Here is an 11,997-nt window from a genome sequence, read left to right as displayed (position 1 = left end):
ATAAATAAATACAAGCTCAAGTAATTTCTTAAGTTACCCAAAGCATCTTTCTGACCTATGTTTGCAGAGAGGGCTAATCTCTTTAGTGTATAGAACATGATTCGGTGATGAGCACACATTTGTCGGCGTTTGTGTGAGTATTTGTGCTAATGCACTTAATAAAACTAGTTAAGATGCCTGTATGTGGGGGCACCAGAATTAAAAATATTTAAGCAAAAATTAACATTCTTATAATTTTATTTTTTTTCTCTGGTGGTTACACTTGTTGTTGTAAGATGATAATGAGTTCTGCTATGAAGGCTTTGAGAGTTCAAGTGTAACATGTAGCCCTGAACTTTGTCTTCTTCCTGGTAGAAACATAGAGGAATATTTGGAGGTGTTTATGTTTGCTGGAAATCACATAGTTTCATACAGTTAGATGTATTAGCTACTTGTAGATTTTAAAATATTTTCTAGGCAGCTGTTTCTGTTTTATGTAGGGCTAATGCTGCATCAAAATCCTTAGCCTTCTCCCCCAGCCCCTTCATACAGCCTGCTGGAAGAAAGGTCAGTGCTCTGCTTTTTTCGCAGCCAAGGGTCTCTGGGGAAATAAATCTTGGTGGGTGAGGAGCATCCCCCAAGAAGACACACACGAGCCTGAAGTGTAGAGCAGCTTCTGACTTTGATGGGCTTCCTTTCATTCCTGTCCTAATCCCACTTCCTACACTGGTATTTGGAGTGGGTAAGCAGCTTAATATAGGGATTTTTGTGCCTCTCAAAACGAGACCGAATTATACAAAATAACATTTTTGGCTGGGTAGTGGGACAAGGTCTCAATTACACTTTGGCCACCAGGTTTTTTCAATATTGTAGTCACAAGGAACTTTCTGGGAAGAGCAAATTGCAGGCGAAGTAGCTTGTTGAGAAGAGCACTGTTTTTCTGTACCTCATCCATAGAAACAAATAATAGCTAATAACGTGAATTGAGCAGATTTCTAGTATAGTTGGCTGAGGCAAGTATTTGCCTTCTGCTGAACACCTTCTGTTGCTCTTTGCAAACACAAGCTGCTAGAACGACCTCAGCACCTCTTTAGCTTTTATTCAAAGTCACTGAGATGTTTATGGTTCAGTTTCCTCCCCCATCTCAGCAATAAATACCTACACAGCAAAGGTCTGTAAATCTGCCATTCAAGCAGCAAAAACAACAACATGCCAATCCAGTAAATGACTCCCTCACATTGTTTTTATTATACAAAGGGCTTTTTCTGTGCTCCATCCAAGAACGCCATCCTGCAGGGTTTACTTTATAATAAACCAGGGAGGTCCAGCAGAGATGGACAGTAGATCAGAGGAAAGATAGTGTCATGTACACTAAAGCAGGGTGAAAAAGAAGAGAAGGCATAACAATTCATGAGCATTTTCTTAAATCTTGAATTACCCAATTAATCTGCCACATTCACTTTCCTACACAGTTAATGCTTTTTGGAAGTGGCCTTTCATATCTGTATTCATGAATACCTGGATATTTAAGCAGTGCTGTGGTTTGCTATTTTTTCCTGCTTTCTGAGTAAGAAAACAAACTACTTGTTTGCACTTTTCTGCTGAATCACTAGTAAGGGATGATCGACCTACAGACAGTTGAAGCAAACTGCTTGCAGGCAAATCATGCACTTATATATGTCCACAAAGCGTATTTCAAACTCTTATGAACAAAACAATCTGTCAGAATGTAAGCCAGGGCATACATCATTTACAAACTGAAGAAAAGACTGCTTCCACTGGGTAGTTTGCTCATTACAATTTGTTCAGCATCGAAGTGTGTGATAAAGCAGAGAGGAAAACAATCTTGTAATGCTTTTCTCTAGCTGCAGAAGCAGTAATATTGTTCTGATTTATAAATGCAGCAGAAAGATGGGGTTAAAAAATAATCTTATTCCACTATTGCTGATTTGCTTTTGAGAACTTGGGTAGATGTGATCTATCAACATTTTTATTTCCCTATAAAGATAGATAGATTTTCAACATTTCTTTATCACTTGGGAGTAAGGATAAAACACCCGCAGGCAATTAAAAAAGGAAGGGGCGGCGGGGGCGGGAGGGGGGGGGGGAAGAAAAGGCCCAGAAATCAAAAGCTGCAATCAGATTGTCTCAAAGGTTTTATGTCTTTAAGGACTTGATTGTCTTCCATATCTCTGGGCTCAGCCTATGGCACAGGCATCCACAAATTTTCTTCCTTCAGAAAAAAAAGCCAGGTTCCACTGTGGCACAAAGTTATATAAATAGTTTTTAACCTGCCCCAGGAAAAATAGGAGGAGGAATAAACAACCAGGATGATTTTATTTGTTTGTTAAATTTCTCTGCATAGATGTCCAGATTTAAAAAAAAACCAAACAAGGCACTTGCTTCAGTAGGTATGTTTTAAACCTGAGGCCAGGAAGAAAATAAAAGCGGTGGGACTGAGAAACAGAGAGAAGGCTGGAGCCACTCTTCTTTGATGGAAGGACGCAGAAAGGCAATAAAGGGGTAAGGATGAGTAGAGAAGGGAGGTGTGATCCTCAGAACAAGAGGGAATGGCAGCAGTCTTGAAAGCAAGACAAACAGAATTCAACCCTTTCTGCAGAGAAGATAACGTTAAAAGGAACAATCAACCGAGGAAGCTGACACCGGGAGATCCTGAAACAGGGTGCAGTGTTGGAAGCACAAGAAGAGGGAAGAGGAAGAGGGCAAAAAGTCTTGAAAACAAGGAAAGCCAAAGTGCTGCATGAAGACTCTCATGAAGGAAGAGAAGAGGTCAGTGCCACTTCTGTCCTTTTCCATGGTGGCAGAGAGGGCTTGATGTACATGCGCAGCTGCACAAGGAGAAGGGCACAGCAGCGGAGAGTGTGACTGCACTGCGGCTCACTAAAAAGAGCAGTTTCCACAAGAAAGAGAGAAAGATGCACACCAGAGAGGTTTAGCACCAGCTGTGCTTATTATTTTTTTAATGGGGTTTTTCCTCGTGTTGTACAAACAAACCTAATTTTGAGCCGGATATTGTCCTTTCACTGCTTTTCCCTGCGGCTCGTGCTCTGTCAATATCTCCTACCCTAAAATACAGACCACATTGTAATGATGTTGCAGTGCACTAAATGTCAGAGACAGCAGCAAGAACTTCACTTTGATAACTGTGCTGCCGCTACAACAGTGCGAATAACAGCCCTTCAGAAAGAGATGATCTGGCTGTTCCTTATTAAGATGTTTAGTACATTTTGTCAAGAAACAGATCAAAATCACGAAGTAACCCGTTGGGCAAAGCACAAGGCCCGAGGAGCAATGGGAAGCCAGGGGTGATGGCTTTTTCCTGGCTTCAAAGTACCTTGTTGATTGCAGTGTTATAATAATAGTGCTTCGCAGGCAGCTGTGTTCCTCCGTAACGCTCTGTGTGGGAACAAGGGAAAATTAAGGGAAGCCGAGCTGATGCCCAGCTTCCCCCCAGCTGGACCTGGCCCCAGAGACATGTGGTGCTGCCAAGGCTGTAATAAGGACCGTCTCCATTTTCGTTATTGCATGCTGAAAGGTCAATTCTAAGAAGAACAAGAAATGGCAGCTTTTAAGAAGCCGGCATCCCAGCTGTTTGAAAATATCCTGACAAAGACAAGGTAACAGCTTGCTCCTGTCTCTTTAGTCTCTGCCTATTATAAACTCCAGTACCCTGCTATGACACAGGACTTAGAAAACTATTTCTGCAGGCCTGATTTAAGAGCTATCTGTGGAAAGATTATCTAAGATGTCTATCTCAGGTACTTAGAAAACCTTAAGACATCTTTATGGCAGAGAGCTGGAGTTACCCAACACACCATGAATACAATTCAATTACACATCTACTGCAGAAGTGGAGTGAAAAAACACAACAAAACTGTGCAAGTTTTTGCATTTCTTTAACTGCGGAAGACTGGGGACTCCAGTAACCCTATCAATGTGTTAGCCTTAAGGTACTGTATTCAGCGTGCTCGTGTCTATTCCCCACAGCCTTGCACTGCAAAGGAGGTCAGGACAGAATTTTCTCCAGGCGTGGTGGTGGAACAGTGTGCATTAAGGACAATGTTGAAAATGTGCCTTGAAGCAAGAGTAAAATATGGTGTCTTCAGAGTAGTATTAGTTCACAGAAATACCACCTTGCATAACTGCCCTTGCCAAATAGCCACCCCACCATAAAAAAGGAGAAGCTGGGTAGGGCTGGTACAGAAGAAGCGTGGAAATGCCCTCTGAGGCTACACCGGCAGGTCAGGCTGCGGGACCACAGCGCTGCAGGCAGAGGAGGTGACAGCAACCGAAGTGAGGTGGGAGCCTGAGTCATGTCAGGCGAGTTCTGTGTAGACCCTGGCGCCTCTTTCTGCAGCCATTGGTCACAGACCAGGAATGCACTTTTTCAGGAAATGTGTAAGAGTATATGCACATGTTCACCAAGGACCTTGAAAAGTGGACATAAATTCTGGTGCCAGTGACGTTCGTTTAGCTGCCTGTCCCAGACCAAGGTAGGCAAGATTTTTTTCAGGTAGTTGTGATCCTAAACATCGCTTTATTGAAACTTTGGTAAAATCCTACTGTCCTAATACCCCTTTTTAAGTTAACCTTTCTTTCCTCAGGCAGATTCCCAAACAATAAATAAAAAGGATTTCAGGATCTAACACAGGGAATTTATTTTTTCCTATAACAACTGGAGAGAATAAGTTTCTTTCTGCTCTAAGACTTCGAAAAAAGGTTTGTAAATTATGTCCGCAGAAGTTTCCTCTGCAACCCTCATTTCCTGGCCACAGAAGGCCTGTTACATTTCCACTGATCCGTTGCTCAGCCTCAGGAAACAAAACAGCTCTCAGTCCCTCTGCTGAAGTTTGCTCCGTTTGTATCATAACTGGTCATATAATCCTAACTGCAGTGTCTTGGATTTTCACTGCATCCTCGTTAAATGGGGGATTGCTTGATGCATAAATCTTCCCGTGCTTCATTTTGCATGCCACATTATTTCTAGAGCACTTGGAAATGCTTCACATGGCCAGCATTTACCCTCACTGCTGTGGCACTTTCAGTCTCAGTGATGTGCTTGTTCATGAACTACAATACTGAATTTTCTTTGCTAGCAGTACCCACGGTGTCTGTGTGATAACAGAGCAGAACAGCTTAAGGCACAAACTCTCCCACTGAGCAACATTCACCTTTCTGAACAAGGACAGGCCTATGCATCAAGTTCTGCTTGAATCCCTGCAATGATCATAAGCCCTGTGAACAGACTCCAGCCCTCTTTTCCAGGGCTCTGGAACCACAAGCAAAGCTTCGGAGTACCACAGTCACCCCCTTGCCTGTCAGTCACACAGCCTGCTGTTTCCCAGCATGTCTTTCCCTCTGCCTTGACCTCACCTGGTATTTACAGGCTCCCAAAACGATGCACCGGGAGAGGGAATCCTGACCAGATCTGCCTGCGACAGTGGGCTGTGCCTCCAACACCAACCGGCGCACCAGTCCTACCAGCTCATTGAACTGGAGTCGGCTGTAGCAAGCAGGAACAGGGTTGAGCCCTGGTGAATTTTAGATCAGCTGTGAGATTGCAGGCAGTCCTGCCCACTGCGAAAGTACAGCCCTCCCCTCAGGCCAGGAGAGGAAGCCTTCACCTCACCTGAGCTAACCTTGACAAATGCTCACAGTCAGGTATTCTCATATAAATTGCTGCTGGAGATCGGCTGTTGACTTCAGTTCCTGAAACAAAATGAATCAGGTAGAGCCATACTTGAAAGGAATTTAAAAAAAGTTAAAAAATTAAAAATTTAAAAATCTTGTTCTGTTTTCCACAAGCAGCAGAAATTTCTGAGTTAGCTGAAGGACATCACAGTAAACAGAGAACAGATGTTGGATTTAAACCCTCTTTTTCTTAGATATACTAATACAAAGCAGTAGCCCCATGATTCCCCTAACATTTGTGGTTTATGTCGTACTGTGAAACTATCCACTTATGGATTTTACTCCTCATCTGTCAGTAGTTAAAGTGCTTGTAGTAAGGTCTTGAACCGCACATTCAAGATCTGATGATTAAAGATGCCCCTAAACCTGCTCAAGATAAAACAAAACAAAACAAAACAAGCTCTTTAGGGAAGAGAAAGTTTTACCAGCATGCAGGTGCCATGTGTAAACAAAATTATCCTCTTAAGAAAACATAATGATCATCATGAAATATTTCCGTTCTTAAAAGGACAATGAGGCTTGGTCAGGACATGCGAGTTTAAGGGAAAAGGAGTGAGACATACTTCAGAGCTCTGCTGTTTGCTTCAAGTTGTGAAACAACTCTTCTCTCATCCTCATTTTCCTCCTTTTCTCTGTTCAAGATCAGGACTCCAGCATTAGTTGCCACTGAAATTTTTCTCCTGTGAAGAACTCCAGGAAAAGGGTCATGCTTGAAAATAACCATTTAATTACTTGTGAAGTAAAGAAGCCGGGGAATGCTTTGAGAAAGGAAAACCTAAGTTTAAAATGGAGGAAGTGGTCCTTCCCCGAGTCCCTTCACCTGCTGTCAAGTCTTACGTCTTTCCCATGATTAAACTTGTGTGCACAGCAATGACTAGTCTCCCTGCCCCTCCGTGACTGCTTCCGTCTCTGCAGTTGTGTTGGGGTCCCTCCTCTAGAGTCTGCTGCTGGCCTCAACCTTTCCCTCGCATGTTCATTTGTCACACTGACAGTTTTCCAGCCGATGGGTCCACTGGCAGCGGGAGAGTCTCAGTGAGAGTGAGTATGTGAACACCTGCCCTAAAATAGCTATTTCTGAACCTATCTGAGGAAAAGGCACTAACTGGTAATTTGTCCCCTCTGTTGACCAGTGATGGCAACTTCCCGTACAATGCCCCAGGACACATTTCCCAAAACACCATTTTGCATCCAACATGGTGACTGTCTAAATCAAACTCCTGGTCTGAGCAGCCCTTGAGAAAAAGCTCTGTCATGGGAGTCTAATCTCAAAACTGAGATGCACGAGCTCCCACAGCATGGATATCCCTGCGGCTATTAAACTCTGCTTCAGCCTGCTCTGAGAGAGCTGTTCCACCACCATACAAGTCACAGGAGTGTCAGCCAAGGGGATGGACATCCCCAAGGTATGGATCTTAGCAGTGATGAAGCAACTTCCTTTGAAGTGGGGCCCTATGAAAATTGTTGAGTTGTTTTATTCACAATGCCGCATGCAGAAAGGCCACACTTCTGCAGTCATGAAGAGGATATTCTTAAACAAAAAAAATGGGGCAGGGAAAACAATAAATCTATTGTTATTACCTGAAAGAAATAGCACATCTCCTGGGCAAGTCACCTGGGCGATGGTCTGGTACACTAACTTTGTAGAATTGTTGGGGTAATCTTGTGCTTATAATGTCTTCTTCAGTTTAATATGAGCTGAGTTAAGTGAAAATCCCATCATGAATTCCTTTGTATGCCTTACTACTAGGAAATTTTGACATTGCCTTTCTTCTTTCTCTGTTATCTACGATTTCGTGGCATGTTGGCAGCCTTCTGCAATTTGCCCTCACGTTCGACCCCTTGAATATTGTACAAAGATTGTACCTCTGAAAAACGTTGTTGCAGCACCAAACCCAGACATCAGCTGGGCTCCTCACTGTGCAACACACCCTGGAGGGGGGGGCAGGGCTGTGCGTGGCTGAGGGAGCTGGACTCTATCTACCATCCCTCCCTCGCGCCTCCCTGCAGCCATGGGTGTACCCCACCACCTGTGGAGTCCTCAGGCTAGTTCTGGAGCTCTTCCACATGCAGAAGAGTTATAGCATTGATCTCCAGCCATTTATTTACAAGCTTCCCATGAAATGTGACATAGATGATAAAGCTTGTTTTAAAGCTGTGTTGAGCGCATGTGTTATGTGTCCTTTCCCAGATGAGGAAATGTGCATGAGGAGCCATCCCACCATCTCCTCCTTATGAGGACAGAATCAGTGGTTAATGTGCCTAGCAGGGTCTTAAAGATTTCTGGAACTGAAAAAAATAACAAAACACAACAAAATTTACAAAGCAAACTCAAGTGAAAAAAAAAAAAAAAAAACCAAACGGATTTTCCTTCATCCTTAATAAGCAGTTGAATTTTTAAGTCTGCTACTTTTATAGCCAGAAGCTTTTTTTAGAGCTATGGGCTGAAAATTCAGGTAACACCAACTAAGAAAATAACTATTTTGTGTGTCACATTTGAATTAATGACTGAGACATTTTCATTCTCAGAGAAATGTTTGGTATGGAAATGTGTCTTCTGGGAATGCAAATAGCCCACACAATATATTTGGCAATGATAAACAAATGAAGATTTGTACAGGTGTAATTAAGAACAGAAGAGACAAATCTCTGTGCGGAACTGATTTACAGTCAAATTCACTTGTCTTGAAAACCCAGATTAGATTGCACGTTGCTGGATTATCGAACTGGTGTTTCAGTGCCTTGCGTTGTCTGGAGAATAGTATAAACTAGCTGGTAACTGTGGAGTCAACCTTTTAAGGTGAAATTGGTTTAAACTTTAACAGTGTCAATGGTGGGGCAGGACAGGGTGGGGGGAGTAGTGGGTTACTGCAAGTACTGGAAGTGCAAACGCAAACATACAGGACTGCAAGCCATATAAACTACTTAAGTAGAAGGTAGTGTCTACCTTCATGGCAGTGTGACTTTCCCAAATAGTGCACCAAAAGATAAAGAATATTCTTTACTTTGAAGAATTTGCGCTTGCAATGCAGAAGTAAAGACAAAAGAATATTTGGGACATACATAAGATGTTAGGAGGTGTCACGTAGGATGTGGAAGTAATCATAAACTTCTAAACAAACCCAACTCTACTATTGCTAATACCAAGAGCTCAATCCCTAAAATCAGAGCTATAGTACAAACTAGTTTTCCTGCAACTCACAAAGCTTACTAAATCTCATCACAGAAACAGACTAGTTCAGTTCTTTACTCCTTTGCATCAATCAGCCAAATCTGATTTCAGTGAATTTCAAGAAACAGAGAAACATATGGAAGAATCTAAAAGCGATTTCAGGATTTTTCTGTCTTCTTTAGAATTAATTAATACTGAAAATGCGTAACAACCAGCAGATGTCTCTGCAGCCATCTGATCAGCGATACACACATGAGGAAAAGCAGGGAGCGAGAGAATTTAACAAGTAGGCATTTCTCTTAAAGATTTACTTCCAGAAATGTCAAACCTACACAGAAAATTCTGAAAGAGCAGTCAGAGACTGACAGTGTTACAGCAGGACTCCCTAGGAAGGAAACAACCCCTTACTTGGTTTTACCAGTAGCAATATGAATGCCTAAGAACCCTCTGCTATCAGATTGGTTAATGAAGAAGAGTAAGTTTCTAGATTTGGTGTCTTTGCCCATATTTTTCAAGCTATTTTTGTAATCAAAAAGGGCAAGCTTGTCTCTGCCATCCTGGGAGCTGACCTGTGCCTGTGGGATGAGCTCCTACAGGTGGGGACAACTGTCATGAGCATCCCCCTGCTCTGCTCCAGCCCAAGGCATGCAGCTTCAGGCTTTCCTTTGCTAAGGTATACATAGCAACGTGTCAAAAAATAGTATTTACCCTAGCAAAACGAGACAGTGCTGTACATCTAATTCCCTCCATGGGGAAAAGCTGAGCTGGAAAATGAGCCAGATGATAGTTCTGAGTCACACTATTTAATGCACTGTGGTAAGGCACTTAAATGTTATGACTGTGAGAGCAATAGAAGAAACTATCTGATAATAAAGCACGTATTTTCTACCACTGTGAACTGATTTGTAAGCCCGGTGAGTTGCTGACTTGCAGCCTAGGGCCTCCTGGTAGTGTCATTTTTTTTGAACCCCACTGATATTCAAGAATGCCTGGCAGGTAGATTTGAGTGGTGTTTGTGCCTCGTACAGAGGCAGTCCCTCTTGCCACAAGATTGTGCCTGGATGGTTGGCTTCTGACTTGGGACAACCGAGGAAAACACCTTGGGGAGCTCAGCAGGAAGACGGAACCACTTTGAAGCCATTTTTACTTTTCCTGGATCCTGGGTGGCCAAAGAATAAGCATAACTTGCAATTGACTTCAATGCAGCCTGTTACAGACTGCTGTAGAAGGAGCATCTCCTCTCTCTTTTCATAGATGACATGAAATGAATGGTGGAGATGTAGAGAGGCTGTTGGGTGTGAGTGCAGGTGTTGCATCTCTCCCATGCCATGTCAATGCTGTGGGTGGTGTGGAGCACAGTTTGGGGTTGCACGCTGAGAAAAGAGCCCCGGCTCCCCTGACCTGTCAGACCATGTGGAAGGTACTGCCCTTGCTTTAGCAAACGGGTCTCCGGTAGTAATACCTACATGCATATACATGCCACTTTATGGGAGGAAAATACTAGCACGTAAATCACTGCTCTTGATTAAGTTCTCAGAATACGTGTGCACACGGCCACAGTTTATCAACTGTCTTCTCCTGATCTTCTAGTAACTAAAATGCAAGAGCCCCTTTTCATTCAGGTAACGCAACAGGAAAAATCCTAACGGCCTTATGGTTCTTGGCTAAAGGCACATAACAAAGGTGATCCTTCCTCTCCTTCCCCTTCCAAGCGAGGTGGTGGGTCATTCAACTTGCAGTGGAAAAAGGCCAGATGGTGGGGGACATCTTTATTATGTGATGTATGTTTGGTTTTGTTTTCTCCTTTCTTTAATTTCCATGAATTGCATTTTATTCTCTTCCTTTGTTTTAACTAAGTAAGTACCAAAATTTGTATGTATGTTTTTACACTACTTTATGAAAAGTCTGCAGTTCATACCTGTGATACATGATATATGATGCTGCCACAGGAAAAGTAGCAAGTGTTGTTACAGACCTTCGTCTTAATTATGAAAATTTTTAATTTAAATGTAGGGCTGAGCATACAAAATACAGTACTAGACCATCTGTTAGTTTTCCATGTGGGCTCATTTGCAAAATACTCTGTTTCCCCCCTAAACACTATTTATAATCTTCCTTGGAAAACAAATATGACTAATCTATGGCACACTGAAGATAGCTATTTGCATGCAGCTTTTAATAGAAGTGGCTATATGGTTCAAAGTAGTAACAAAATATATTTATTTTGTTTTGCATGCAGGTGTAAAAGCTCACATGGCTTCTAAACACGCACCAAAAAAAAGTCTTCCTGTTGCAAAAGTGAAACTTTTAACTAGCAAAAAGTGAAAATCCTCAAGGTGTCTGATTTCAAGGCAAATTTACAAATAAGGACGAACAGGTAGCATTTGGAAGTCTCTGACCAGGGTTTTTGCAGTGATTCTGAAGTGCCTTGTGTTTCTAGCTTGATCAGTCTGAAATGTCCCAGAGGCCTGATTTCTGAAGATGTGCACTCAGGTCATTATTGAGTATCTTGAGCTGAATATCCCCAAATTAGTGTAATCACTAGTCATTTTGTCCAAATCCATATCCCCCAGACCAGTAGTAATGTGGATAATGGGTCTGACCGTACCTCAAAGCAGTAGTTGCAGGGAGCCCACTGGAAGCTCCCTGGGAGACGCACACGTAGAACTGATTCGATGCCACCCTCCAAGACCTTCTGCAGGTCACTGCCAGTGTAACCCAGAGCATGGACAATGGGCTGCTGTGACTTACTTCCTCTTTTCTCTCTACACTCAGCACCACAGAGAGGTGAAGGCCTCATTCCCTACTGGCTACTCCCTAATTACTCTTTTACACCTTTGAGTCAGGTATCATGAAGCACCTTCTCAGCTCCTCCTTGCTGTCCCTAGGCGCATCACCTTTGGCCAAACTCTATCAGAGAGTATGCAGAGTGGAAAGCAAGGAAGTGCTTATTTCAAGAGTTTAATTATTTGAAGGCAAACCTTCAGTAGTATCTTACCTTCCTCTTCCCCTTCCCTTCATTTTTCAATGGACTGAAAAAATGCCTTCAGATTCCCTTGCTTTGTTTTAATTCTTCATTAAAAGGTAAAGGCTGATTTCTCCTGACTAACTCTCATGCAGAGTTCTGAATAAGGTCT

This window comes from Larus michahellis, chromosome Z (assembly GCF_964199755.1).
Source record: "Larus michahellis chromosome Z, bLarMic1.1, whole genome shotgun sequence".
Taxonomy (NCBI): Eukaryota; Metazoa; Chordata; class Aves; order Charadriiformes; family Laridae; genus Larus; species Larus michahellis.
Note: the sequence above shows the minus strand (reverse complement) of the source record.